At 39.1% G+C, this 14,748-nt stretch overlaps 1 protein-coding gene across 1 annotated transcript in view; it reads left to right on the top strand.

Moving 5' to 3' along the window:
- The first annotated feature begins 1,064 nt into the window (after positions 1-1,064).
- CDH9 (cadherin 9) overlaps positions 1,065-14,748 on the top strand; it is a 154,899-nt gene continuing 141,215 nt past the window's right edge. The window contains exon 1 of the mRNA XM_075540889.1: positions 1,065-1,270. The gene's annotated coding sequence lies outside the window, so the exon portion shown is untranslated. The remainder of the gene's footprint in view (positions 1,271-14,748) is intronic.

The following is a 14,748-nucleotide window of genomic DNA, read 5'->3' as shown; positions in this document are numbered from 1 at the left end:
TGTATACTGACTCTATGTATAGAGTAGGAATGTTCCCTCATATAGAGACTGCTACTATTTCTGATGGTTCACAATCTACCATCTTTACTTTATTGACTCAGCTACAAACAGTTATACACAAAGAGGTCAGAAATATTTCGTACCAGACTGTTCATTTGCAGTTTATTACAGGAGGCACAGGCCAGTCATGCTTTACATCACCAGAATGCAAGTGCATTAAGATAATAGTATAAACTAACTAGAGAAACAGTGAGAGAAATAGTAAAGCAGTGTCAGAAGTGCCCTCCCGCTGCTAGTTCTTTGCCTATGGGAGTAAATCCAAGAGGATTGCGAACTAATAAATTCTGGCAAATGGATGTGACCCATTTGAGCAGCTTTGGAAAGCTTTCGTCTGTACATGTGTGCGTGGACACTTACTCACACTTTGTGTGGGCCTCAGCTAGGACTGGTGAGGCAGTGAAGGATGTTATCCAGGATTTAATACAATGTTTTGCTATTTGGGGAAACCAGCTCAATTAAAAATGGACAATGCTCTTGCATGCACCAGTAAATCTTTTCAAAAGTTTTGTCAAACATTTGAAATTGTCCATATTACTGGAATACCTTATAATCCTCAAGGACAGGGCATAATTGAGAGAACACATCAGAGATTAAAAGGACAATTACAGAAATTATTATTGGGAGAAGAAATATTTTTCTCCTCCTCATCATCTAAATCATGCTTTATTTGTGCTAAATTATTTAAAGATGGATGTCACTTGTCAAACCTCTGCTATTTCTCACTCATCAGACTTAAACACAAACCAGAAACCCTATGTGAAATGGAAAGATTTGCTGACCGGACAGTGAAAAGGCCCAGATGTTCTTTTGACATCAGGGCGAGGGTATGCTTGTATTTTTCCCCAGGATGCAGACGCCCCCATATGGGTCCCGGATCGGCTCATCCGGCCAGCAACCAAAGAAACGTCATCTGCCGCCCATCAGCCCGCCTCAGTTGTCGCTGACAACCCCGAGGCCTAACCCCGATGAGTCATCAACCCCAATCCAGACGGAAGAGGAGATGTGATGCAACTTTTGGCTGAAAAAAATAGCTAGGCTCTCCCTTAATAAAAAGCCTACCCCTTCTCAAGCTACTCGTGCAGCTCAGCCTCCGACTTGGGGACAGCTTAAAAAGCTTGTCTCCCAAGCAAAGGAGACCATCGCCGTGACTCATCAGCCGGTTACTTCTGAGACTTCGTTTTTAGCAATACCTGCCATCGTCTCTCTTCAGGTACGGTCCTTGCCTCTTCCTTCTAGCAGAGCGACGAAAAGCGAAGCTAACTTTCACTATTGGGCCTTCCTGCCTAACCCGCCATTTCTGCACCCTGTCTCATGGGGAGAAAAACAAAGGATTAGGCTTTTTTCTAATAATACTGCTCTGCTGGGTGGTGAAGAGGATATCTTTTTACAGCATAAGACCTCTAATAAGGTTAATTATACGGCTTATGCTGATAATGTTCCAATGTGTTTTTATACTACTTCCTACTACTTCCCGTCCTATTAATGGTTGTCTGCCTTTGAATTACCGAATATTTATCACTGATTCCATGTCAAAAGGGGAAAGTAAGGACAGAAAGAAGGGGGAGGAAAAAACCAGTGAGGGAAAGCCGGAATTATGGAGAACGGATATGGTTATTATGGGACACTATCTAACCAATGAAACTTATGTAAATATGACTAATAGGGAGAAGGAACATTTTTTGTTAGATAGATGTGTTGATCGATATACTAATGGATGGCAAAAATGGAAAACCTCAATGCAAAAACAGGATATCCCTATTGGTTGGGTTGTGGTTTTGATCATAAGTTTTAGGTTTTGAAGCCACACAATACTAATTTTGACGTAAAAGACTATTCCACCTCTTCTCCTAATTACAGTTATAAAGGCTATTTTGATACCACAAAAAATTGCAGAGTTGGTAGAAGATATACAAACTTGAATAGGACGAAATTTGAGGTTGGTGATGTAATTCATCGTTTTTATGCTATCGGATGGGTGCAGCCTATGTATCGTGTTAAGGATTTTGATAATGAGACTGTCTTTCATAAGGAATTATTTAAGGCTATTTGCAGCCGCAAAGACTATTTTATTCCAAAGACCTTATGATGACAATTTAAAACCAAATGCTGTACGTGCTTGCGTAAATCATCCATATGCATTATTACTGGGTAAAAATGGGGGTTTGACTGTTACTAAAGTTCAACATTCTTTTAAAATTACTTGTATTGATGGTTTATTAACTAATTGTATTAATTCAGGATTGCCAAAGAATTATATAGTCATGATTATTGTTCGACAGCCATCTCATATTATGGTGCCTGTGGCTTTGGAGGAGGAGTGGAATGAAGAAATTGGTATAAAAATTTTGAAGGAATTAAATGAGTTATTGGCTCGTCCAAAAAGAATGATAGCGGGAATCAATTTGGGAATTGTTGCTCTAATTTCTATAACCACTTCAACTACTCCCTTAATACAAGAAATTCATTTGGCACAGCAAGTGGATGCTATAGCAAAAAATGTATCAGAAACTTTTGCTATACAAGAAACCATTGATATAAAATTAGAAACAAAAATAAATGCACTTGAAGAAGCAGTTTTATATTTAGGAGAGGCAGTGAGCAGTATACAGACGCAAATGGCCACTAGATGTTACCCTTCATATAAACATATTTGTGTCACACAGCAAATTTATAATCAAACTCAGATACCTTGGTCTAGTGTTCAGAAGCATTTATTAGGAATTTGGCATGATAATGATATAGGTTTAGATATTAACAAATTAAAAATAAATAAAAAATTTGGGACAGGTTCATGTGTCTAGTCCTTTGGGAAAATCCTTAGCTGAAGGTATTCAAGCTCTATTTGGAAAAATTAATCCCACAACATGGTGGACAACTTTGATCCACATGGGATTTACTGTGGTAATAATTATTGTTACTGTCCTTATATATCCAGTTATCATCCGGGGAATCTTCCAGTCATTAGGAATACTCCAGGGCCCCTGACTTTAAGCCTTGGGAGTCTGACCATTATCTCAAGGTGCTGATGTCAGGGGTAGATTCACTGTTGGGCGTGAGGACCCAGTCGGACCCTGAGTGTGAGGTGGCAGGGTGGGGTTCAGCTAGCCCCAGTGTCAGGCAGCTTTGTGTTAGGCCCCAGCCTGAACTTTGAAAACCCAGGTGATCGGGAGGGCAAGGAGGAGAGTCATTGTGCCTGGGTCAGCAAGGGAAGTAGAGGTCCAGGGTCAGTCGAGGGATGGTGGGCTGTGTGATTGTTAGTTGTCCAGGGCAGGATAATTAGCCCCTAACCTTGGAACCCAGAGATCTGATGTGATCCCAGGGTGCCTGGTTCAGGGTAGATTACAGCATCTATGTGGGGTGACCTACAGTTTAGTGTGCAAAAAAAAAAAAAAAGAATACTCCAGATTGAGTTGGTAAGCATAAAATTAAAAAATAAAGGGCGAGATGAGGGAACCAGTCCTGCCGTGTGACGTCGACGACAGAGTTGAACGACGCCTGGCCCGGCTTCAGAGAAGCTGCACGGTGGGAGTTGGCTGCCCAAACCTGCTCTCGATATGTATATGGACTTGTTCAATTGGCCTTGCCATAATTATTTGGAGTGCTTTTGTGGCAAGATTTTGAAATGTTATAGGGGCTTGTAATGAAAATGGCATAAGAATAGTTAACAAAGAAAGGTGTACAAGTTCCTTTTAGTAGTTTAAGTTTTATGGAACGGTTAGCAAGAAGAGGGCCTCTGTGATGTTTGAAGTCCACTGAAGCAAAGCTACCTATTGTGAGGCAACTCATCCCTTGGTACAGAAAGACTTTTGGGAGTTTAATTTATGGGAACTTAGTGGAAAAGTAAGAACAAGAAATGAAAGCCTTAGAGGAACAGCCTAAGAAAGAACAGCCAAAGCCTGTCAAGTATTTTTTGATAATGAAATGTATTAATGCTTTATTGATTTCATAGTTAGAACAATGCACCCTAGTTGGATGAACTGTGCTCAGTTATTGTTAGAAGGTTTATGTCTATCACCCTTGTATGAGAAAGTTTTAGTTTCAAGATGTACTAATTTTTAGCCAAGAATCATGATGTGATTGATGAAGCTTGTTATGGTCTTGTGGCCTGAGAATTTCCTAATGTATGATCTCAGACCATTAGCTTTAAGCCAAGAAAAAGAATATATAAGTTGAAGCTTTACATGAATAAAATTGGAAGAGTCACCGCAACCTTTGAATTGTGTGATTTCTGACTCCCATGCGTCAAAGCCTTACCCACCTAGCGGGGGACCCGAACCCACTGCGCTGGACCGCGGCAAATAGGAATGACAATCCAGTAGACCTCCTCATCTATATCTACTTGAATATCTGGCAGCTATATATTGATGTACTGCTGCAACTATTTTTGAATTATCTTTATCAAAAGTTTATTTCTATCAATGGTATTTTTCAATTTCCACATTCCCTGGGGATATACACAAATATGACTCTTGCTCAACTGGCTGGCCATGTAGCTTTCTTCCAAATTTCCTTGAATGTGTGTTTCTGGGGCTTCTGGAAGTCTGCTAATCCCAATATTCTTTGCCAACATCACGATGCAGATACATCAATTCAGCTTTCCTCTTTATTCCTTGTTCAACTCATGCATTCACAGGAAGTACTTGAAAATCGTATGGTTTGGGTTAGGTCCATCTTAGTTTCTTTGTTTTCCAAACAAAAGCGTCACACATTTATCAGTTGTCAAGTTCTTCCTGTGGAAGCATAAAAATGGAGAAGCCAAGCAGTTGCCAATGCAGGTTCAATTGATGAGAGTGCAGTGGCCTTTCATCTCTGCATGATGGACTGATAGGGAACCCAGGTAAATGCTCTGTGCCATCCATCATACACGTGACTCCTTACAGACCATGCCTGGTTTATCCTCCAGTGTCTTCTCTGGCAGTTGTACCTACTTTTAGTATCACTTTTCATTCAAATTCATTGGGGAATGGGCCTGTCCCTCTTTTGCTATCTCTTGTCCATGAATGTCTTGATTTTGAAACCCTTATGAGAAGATATTGGGAGAGTACACAGAAGAGAAACTCATACACAGGATGGTGGAAAAAGAGCCACCTTGGTTGCCTTGGTTGCCTTTTTCATACTTTGAACAATCCACCTGCCCACCCTGCTCCCCACCCCAGATCTATAGCAATGAGAAAGGAGCCCTGGTGTAATAGTGGTTACACTTTGGGCTGTGATCCACAGGGTCAGCAGGAGCTCTTCATGAAAAAGACTGGGATTTCTAGTCCCGTAAACAGTTTCAGACTTGGAAACTCTCCGGGTAGGTCTACCTTGTCCTGTGAGGTCCTTATGAGTCATCATCGAATCAATAGTGGTTTTTTGTTTTGTTTAAATAGCCAAGAGCCATTTGATAAACACACACACACACACATATGTATATCTATGATTGTGAATCCAAAGAAACTGAAACCTTTCACAACTTCAATATATTCTTAATTTATCACTGTGTTATTTATTGGTTGCATTTGAGGCTTTTTGTTTGCTTTATGTTGAGGTGTAATGCATACTGAAGGCTGGAGTTTTTTAAATTAATAAATCTTTTTATTGGGGCTCATACAACTCTTATCACAATCCGTACATACATCAATTGAGCAAAGCACCCTTATACATCCATTGCACTCGTCTGTCTCAAAATTCACCTTCCTCTTGGCATCCTGGAATCAGCTCGGTTTCCCTTTTTTCCCCGTCCCCCTCCCTCCCACTCCCCCATTCCTCCTGGTCCCTTGATAGTTTATAAATAATTATTATATCCTATCTTACACTGCCCGGCATCTCCCCTCACCCACCTCCCCATTGCCCATCTCCCAGAGAGGAGGTTACACATAGATCTCCAAGACAGGTTCTCCCTTTCTACACCCCCTTCCCTCCTGGTGTCGCCACTCCTACCGTGGGTGTTGAGGGGTTCGTCCATCCTAGATTCCCTGTGTTTCCAGATCCCTACTGCACCGCCGTACATCCTCTGGTATAACCAGGTCCGCAAGGTAGAATTGGGGTCATGATAATTGGGAGGGGAGGAAGCGTTCAGGAACTAGAGGAAGTTTATGAGTTTCATTGTTGCTATACTGAACCCTGAGTGACTCATCTCCCCACTACCCATCTGGAAGGGATATCCAGCTGTCTACAGATGAGCATTGGGTCCCCATCATGCACTCCCCCTCATTCACGGTGATGTGATTCCCGCCCCCCTCCCCCGCCTTTGTTGCTTGAGACCTGGTCTCCTCTGCCCTTCACGATCACACATGTTGGTGTGCTGCTTCCGTGTGGGCTTTGTTGCTTCTGGGCTAGATGGCAGCTTGTTTGCTTTCAAGCCTTCAAGTCCCCAGACGCTGTATCTCTCAGTAGCCGGGCACCATCAGCCTTCTTCACCACACTTGCTGATGCACACTTTCGTCTTCAGCGATTATGTGAGGAAGGTGATCACACAATGATTGTTTTTGTTCCTTGGTGTCTGCTAAATCGTCAATTCAACACCTTGTATTTACTTAGGTCGTGTGCTTCTTCTCTGTGGGCTTTGTTGCTTCTGAGCTAGATGGCCGCTTGTTTGCCTTCAAGCCTTTAAGACCCCAGACACTATATCTTTTTGATAGCCGGGCACCATCAGCTTTCTTCACCACGTTTGCTTACACACATGTCTGTCTTCAGTGATCATGTCGGGAAGGTTGGTATCCTGCAATGACTGTTTAGCAGGGCGAGGTGCTATTGTATTGGGGGAGTGTGCATGAGGAGGCCCAATGTCCATCTGCTACCCTACTAATGAACCTATAAATATTTGCACATAAGTCTATTGCCCCCATAATCATACATATATTTACATATGTACATGTCTGTATTTAGGCTTCTCTGTATGCACTTTGCCTTCTACTCCTTTCCCCCATTTCCTTTCGTTTTCCTCCTGTCCCACTACCATGTTCGAAGGCTGGAGTTTTTTATCTTCGTCAGCAATTATCCACCTTTCTTTACGTCTAGTTTGCAGTTGTTTCATTTGTTTATAACAAGTTAATCAATCTACTTATCATCCTAATGCTGTATAACTTTTTATATGGTCCAGACTCTTGGAATATTTGCTGACAAAGAGGTTTAGTGTCTAGTAAGAAGGCTATAACCATTACACATACCTAAACCTTGCTCTGTTCAGTGGATTGTCTCTTGCTCCATGTGCAGTAACCACAATTAAGTGTTCTCGAATTCCTTTCTTGGCAATATTTGCATTATTTATTATGATCCACAGAGTTAAATCCTTTGTCAACTAAACACTGATAAACACCTTTCTGATATTCTCAGCTTTCTTTCAGAATACATCTGGCATCAACAATGATTTCCCTCATTCTGTACTTCTGAATCTGGATTAAATTTCTGGTAGTTCCTGTGGATATACTGCTGCAGCCATGTTAAAATTATCTTTAGTAAAACTTTATTTACATGATGTACTATTTTTTATGACTTCCACATTCTGTTGGATCACTTATCCCTAGTGCTAAGGGAAAAATAATGAAAGTGTTAGTGTGTAAAGATAACCTCTCAATTCACAAAAGAGCAAAACCATCTGTTTAAATGTAATGTCTTCAGGAAACATAACCATATCCGACAGCCAAATAAATAGTTTGCTCTCTCAGTCTATTTACATGAAATTTAATTATGTATAGGTGAATTCCCTCCTCCTTTTGTGATTTCCTACTGGTGTTTAAGGTATCTTTTTGATGTGTAGAGGAAGAAATTTAATCTATTCACTAATTAAATAAATGTACTTATAAAGTTCCACTTTTCAATGAGGTACCTCAGATTCTATTTTTCTTTGGCATTGAACTTTTGTTATATAATGGCATATCATCTTAGCCTATTGGGGAAATGAGTAGTGCTCTTCATTAGTATTTGGGCTTTCTCTGGCAGCTGTCCTGCTGAAGTTGCATTTTTGAGGTGTCTGTTTCTAGTTGTGAAGAATGTTTTCATTTAACTTCTGATAGGATTTGTGTACATAGAAACAGCCTAAATATTACTGATATTATTTACATATAGACACGCATCTTGTGATTCATATTCTCAACTGTGTTTATGATTCCACTTCCTTTTTAAAATTCAAAATTAAGAGTAAGTTTTGTTTCAGGATCCTTTAATCATTTGGTATTTATTATTATATTTGTTGGTAGTTGAGAGAAAGAAAATGATATTTTTGTGTGAGAAACAATAATTTAAGCTAATAAATTAAATACTATTAATTAATAAGAAATGCTAATAGTTCAAACTTAATAGGGTTAAATTTTATATCTGAAATTGTAATGTAGTACATATGTAAACCTTATTCTAAAATCTGATTCATTAAGCATTGCTACTTAGCACAATACTATAGCTCCCTCTTTTGGAAGTCCCAGATTACAATATGCCAATATGAAAAAATAAAAAAAAAGAACTTAATATATTTTCATTTACCCTGGAATTTATAACATTTTTAGCAATATTGATTGGATTATTTAGTTGTATAGTATTAATGATCTTAACTACTTTCAAAATGAAAACCTGCACTATATAAATCACAAAAGTTACTAGTTGAATACCCACTGATTATGACTTCATTTTAAAGTCAGTGATGTATTTTTAGTCTTACATTATAATGCATGTATAACAGGAAAAACAAATCTACTGTCCTCTAGTCACTTCCACCTTATAGTGACTTTATAGAAGATAGGAGAGCTCCCTCAGAGTCAGTTAAATCTTTATGGGAGCAGAAATACTGATCTTTATTCCTGAGTGCAGTTGGTGCAATCAAGTGGCTGATATTTCTGATAACAGCTCAACGGGTAAGCCCCAGTGCCACTAGGGCTCCTTAACATATACAGGGTGCTTCAGAAAGTTCCTGGAAAAACTCCATTTTATTTATATTCAATTTTTCCATGAACTTTTGGAAGCCACCTCGTATTTTTTAATTAGTTCATATAAACTAAATTTTATGCTATTATCTAAATGTAATTCAAATACCATTTTTGCAATAAGCAGGTTGGAGGGTCATCGCTGACCTCTGGCTTCACTATCTCCCGGAGGCGAGGGTCAGACCATCTCCAGGTCAATCATTCTTTACCTATTTTGATATCAAGTGTTCCTCCCACACCACTTTATATCTAGGTCAGGTCCAATGATTCATTGCAATGGCCACACAGAAATCACAATTCAGGGGGTTTATTAAGGAATTTGATAGGTTACCAAAGCCAAGATAAGCAAACAATCAGGATAAAATCATTGGTTTCCTCAGCTAGCAACCAAGTCTCTTTCTGGTTACAAGCATCTAAACCAGTGGTTCTCAACCTTCCTAAGGTCACAACCCTTGAATACAGCTCCTCATGTTGTGGTGACTTCATTACTGTACTTTTGTTACTGCTATGCACCGGATGACCCCTGTGAAAAGGTCGTTTGACCTCCAAAGGGGTCAGGACCCACAGGGTGAAATAACTGCTGCCCCAGTCGCTCTCTATGCTTAGTCTCTCAGCCACGTGACCTTTCCTCTAAGGGGCAGGAGCCAGCCTGCCTGTCACTTTGTTCCAAGGTCCCATGGTCTTGGGCTCAATAAGGAGAGGGTACCACATAGGCTGCCTCTGAGACAACAGGCCACGCTCTGTAGTATCCTCCACCACTTACGCAGAGATCTCGAAAGATCGCTTTGGACGTCCTCTACGTTTCTCTCTTCATTGCTGCTTCTCAAAGATGACTTACAGCTTTAGATCCAGGAGGGCGAGACAAAAACTAACTGGTTCCCTCTCAGTGCTTCATACACCCTGCCAGCAGAGTCCCACCCAATCACTGGGTGGGAGTTCCAGAGACTTGGGTAGAAGAGCCATATGCAGAAATGTCATTCCACCGTAGTGTTTTTGCTATTGTTGTTACTGTTGTTTTCAAATGTAATAGCTTAATTTACTTACTTTGTAAATGACGTGCTCTTAATTTTTAAATATTTCCTGACTAGAGAGACAATTTTGAAACTATTAAACACAAGTTATATTTGTTGACTACCTGTTTAACATGCTTTTAATTATCTACATTAGTTATTTCAGTTGTGACATGGACAATGAACATCTATTCAACTTCAACATATAACACTATGACTACGTACTTTATATATCTTTCAGTAATTAAACTGTACATGAAACCAAGTTTGTAAATATTTAAATGAAAAATTCTTACTATATTAATTATAAAGAGAAAATGGTAAAATATTTAAGAAGACAAATTGAGATTAATTTTAACTATAAGGTATGTAAACAATTTTTTCATTATGCTAAAATAAAAACAAAATAAAATTAGTACTGGGCAAAAGGAATCTGATATTTGTATGTCAGAAATCAAAGAAAAATCAGAGCAAGAAAATATATAATAAATGAGTAGCTTGGAGGTGATATATTCCTGTATGTATTAGAGTTGAAGCTTAAAGTGTTAGAGACCGGGAGATGGAGGGGGTGGTTTCACCATGGCAATGTGGAAGTGTTACTGGGTTACTATTTTAGAGAAAATTTATAATTAAGGAGAAAAACAAGCTGTTGCAAACCACTGGTTATTTATATCAAAATATGTGCATACATTAAAAAGTTTACTCACGAATAAAAAGTATGAATGATGTGAGCACATTTCTATTCATCCCTATGTGTACAGTCCCTCTGTCTTTCTATCTGCATCAATTCTGATGATAATGATGACTATTAGGATCATGATATAAAGAACAAAAAGTACTTTTCACTAATTTATTTTCAGGAAACCTGGCAAAGGGGCTGCTCTGATTAGCAATGCTGACAAAAGCAACCCTCCTAGCTTTAATATGCAGAGTCTCACTAGCAAAGGCAGCTGTCTCAAGCAGTGGTTTTCCTTTGCAAAAGCCTTTTGGTCACGTGTTTGGCAGAGTTTGTGATTATAATGTTATTCAATAGGGATATGCATTAAATCAGTGGTTTTCGACCTTCCTAATGCCGCAACCCTTTCATACAGTACTTCATGTGGTGGTGACCCCAACCATAAGATTATTTTTGTTGCTACTTTATAACTGTAATTTTGCTACTGTTATGAATCAGGCGACCCCTGTGAAGGGGTTGTACCCACAGGTTGAGAACCACTGTATTAAATAATAAAGGGAATGACTTGTAATGTCCAAGGAAACAGAGCATATATTTTCAATTCATATTGAAGAGCAGACATATTCATAAGAGGCATATATTTGAGTATCAAACAGCTCAGCTTTGCTGAATAGGTTTCATCTTAGGATCTCCTGTCTTTGATACTAATTGATGCTATTTAAGTAGCAAATAAAGCTTGATTTGGTAAGTACATATGGGAAAAAGAAAAATTGGTTTTAATATAAGATGGGATTAAATAAGCTTCCTGCCAAGAAAGATGCGTTGCAAAAGATTGAAGGAAATTAAGAAGACCTGATATTAATGTTTTAGTCCAGATGGATTTTCACTTTTGTGATTTTCTCTAAAAGCAAAGCAAAACTGCATGAATAAAACCTTCTAATGAAAGCATGATTGTTTAAATAAAAACAGTAATAATTGCTCTCTTTTTGGAATTCAGTGGGTTAAAAGACAGTTCTTTGCCTTCAATGATCCTCTTTGGTTCTATAGGAACTCTAATTGAATTTTTTTAAAAAATTCAAACTGCACAATGCCTTGAAATGAAATCCACTTATTTGCAGTGTTTTTAGAGTGAAAGGCAAAGCATTCAAATTGTTGAAAGAACTTTGTATAGTCAGGTTTTTCCCTACATCCTAGTCTTAAAAGACAATTACTGAGCACATCTGATTGACCCTTGATTGCTATTCCTGCTACAAAAACAGATCATAATTCTTTGCTAACCTCTGAGGACATCATGGGGACAATTAATTTTAAGAGTAGAACATGTTGGATTTAACGAGTTCTTATTTATTGAAAAAATTTAAAAAGAAGTAGGGGGGATTGGGAGTGATGAATGGGGATAAAAATAAATCAATGAAACAAGGGAAGGTCCTTGTGTGTACTAACACTCATTATGGCCTATGAATTGGGAGTGTAATTGAGGGTGCTTTATTTGTATTACAGCCTAATGATTACTTTATGGATATTTTAGAAAGATTTCCTGACTATAATTTCAACTATAGCTGGAGGAAAAAAAGAACGAAAGCTGAAAAAGTGCCCAAAAGCTCACAGAACATAGTGGAAATCAAACCATATCAAGTGCATTTATTCTCTGCAGCGAGGCATGCTGTTTATATTGGCAAAATGTGGAGTGCTTGGCCTCGATGGATTGACACAGTGGCTGCAACAGTGGGATCAAACACAGCAATGATTTTGATGAGGGTTCAGGTTTAGGCATTGTTTTATTCTGTTGTGCATGGCTCACCTTGAGTTAGATTTGACTAGATAGCACCCAACAACAACAGCTGTTAGTTAAGAGGTTAATGTATTTTTCATCTTCTTCTTCTTCACCACCTGTGGTAGTTACATAATTTCACGTCAACTTGAAGATATATAAGAGTATAGGGTGGTATTCAACTGTCACTCAGGTCACAGCCTGATGGTGCCTTCTTGTGAGCATGGCAATCTTAATGGAGGGTTAGAGGGCCTCGCCTTCTCTCTTTCTGACATCATCTTCCCGTAGCTGTCCTGGTGGCTGCCAGAGCTCTATGATGCTACCACCGCCACTGGATCTACACAAGTGTGAACCCACAAACATGTGAGACTCCTGCATTCTGCATCATTGCACGTGGCTACTGTGTGAGTCTAAAGAGGGACTTATGGACTAGTATCAGACTTAAGAACTTGCGTTGGACTGGGCTGGGGTGTTTTCTTGATCTATAATTTATTATGCATTCACAAGGGTCTAGGGATTTGGTACTCTAGTCAACCTGACCTAACACACCACCTAATATAGCTGCTCTTTTGGACACTACATTTAAACATTTTACATTTTCAATACTTTCCCATATAAAGTGGTAATAATAGTACCTTCATCAAGTTGATGATTTTTTGCAGTTATATAACTTACTGCATGTGTCAATCATAATGGATCCTCTTAATGCAATGATAACACGAGTGTAGAAATCTCAGTGTGATTATGACAAGCAAAATGTTTGTTTTGTTTTATTTTTCGCTCTTACTATATATTCATGACAAGCCTCTTGGCAAGGGACCCAGGTTGGCTCCATGCTACCTTTTGGTACCTGAAATGGAAAATGTTGCTTCTTTGCAGTTAAGAGAAAAAATATATAGTGGCCGTGTCAGGCAGCTGTCCATAGACTTTCTTCTTAGAAATAACATCCATTCACTTACATTCCACTTGTCAAGTAGGAACATGTGTTAGTCTGAGTAGACTAGAGAAATAAATCTATAGCAATTCAAATGTGTTTAAGAGAGAGTTTTATATAAAGGGTAGTTGTACATTAAGAAAGCATCCCAACCCAGTCCAGTCCAAGCCCATAAATCCGATATTAGCCCATATGTCTGTACCAGTCTATAAAGTCCTCTTCAGACCCATGAAACACAGGCAATAATGTTGAACGCAGGAAGATCACAGGGCAGTGAGTAGAAAGTCTTCGGATCCAGTGGCGGTGGAAGCATCTCAGTGCTGGGAGGGTCTCCATGGCTTCTCCATGGCAGGGCTGCATCAGGGTAGGTCATGCGGCTCCTCCAGCTCAGGGCACTAGTATAGTTCTATGTGTTTTTTCAGCTGGAATGCCTCCTAGGGAGTGAGCAGAGAGAGAGAGAGAGAGAGAGAGTGAGAGAGAGAGAGAGAGAGAGAGAGAGAGAGAGAGAGAGAGAGAGAGAGAGGAGAGAGAGAGAGGTGTCTCCCACTTGCAAGAAGGAAATATTGGATTTCCCAGAATTCCCAGGAGAAGGCAATGTGCACGCAAAGGACTCATTGGCTATGACCTGATTGACAGTTTAGACTCCATCCCTTCACTCTTAATCCTCTCAAGTCCCAAATTGACACCAGATTATGTACCATATATATAGTGTAGTATAAGCCAACCTGAATGTCAGCTGGGGCACCTAATTTTGCCACAACAACTGCATTAAACATATGCTGAAAAACTCGGCTTATACACGAGTACATACAATAAATACATAAGCCCACCAGAATAGTCCATGTAGCTAAGCATTCAACTACTAATTGAGAGAATGGCAGTGCTTAATTCCACCCAGCGACATCATGGAAGAAAGGCCTGGTTTTCTGCTTCTGAAATATCAGCATCTTGAAACCCCTATGGAGTACAGTTCTAGCATGCAACACATATAGATGCATAGGTCATAATTCAAGGTTAATTTAAAGATGTTATCAAAGCATGATCCCATGTGCTGGCAAGAGAGGGACATAAAGCTGTTTGTGGGTAAAACAAGTGACGGCCACAAGCTGTGATGTAGTTAAGACAGTGCTGGTCCATAACCTATGCTTAATACAGGCAATTGGTAAGCAGTTTTAAAAGATGATCACTTTGTCATTATCAACTATCTCCTTCACTGATAGAATGCCTTATCCATGTATGTTAATTTTTTTCGGGTGGGTTTTTCTAGCTGAAATAAGCACTGGTTATTTAATATTATTATTTCTCATCAATATATTAAGGAAATATTATTTGTTACTCCAATACATCCTAATGAGAGATTTACAAAGGGAATCATGCCAATTTATTTTTCCAATGAGATA

This window comes from Tenrec ecaudatus, chromosome 2 (genome assembly GCF_050624435.1).
Source record: "Tenrec ecaudatus isolate mTenEca1 chromosome 2, mTenEca1.hap1, whole genome shotgun sequence".
In the NCBI taxonomy this organism is placed as follows: Eukaryota; Metazoa; Chordata; class Mammalia; order Afrosoricida; family Tenrecidae; genus Tenrec; species Tenrec ecaudatus.
The sequence above is the reverse complement of the archived record's forward strand: the minus strand, read 5'-3'. Positions and strand labels throughout refer to the sequence as shown.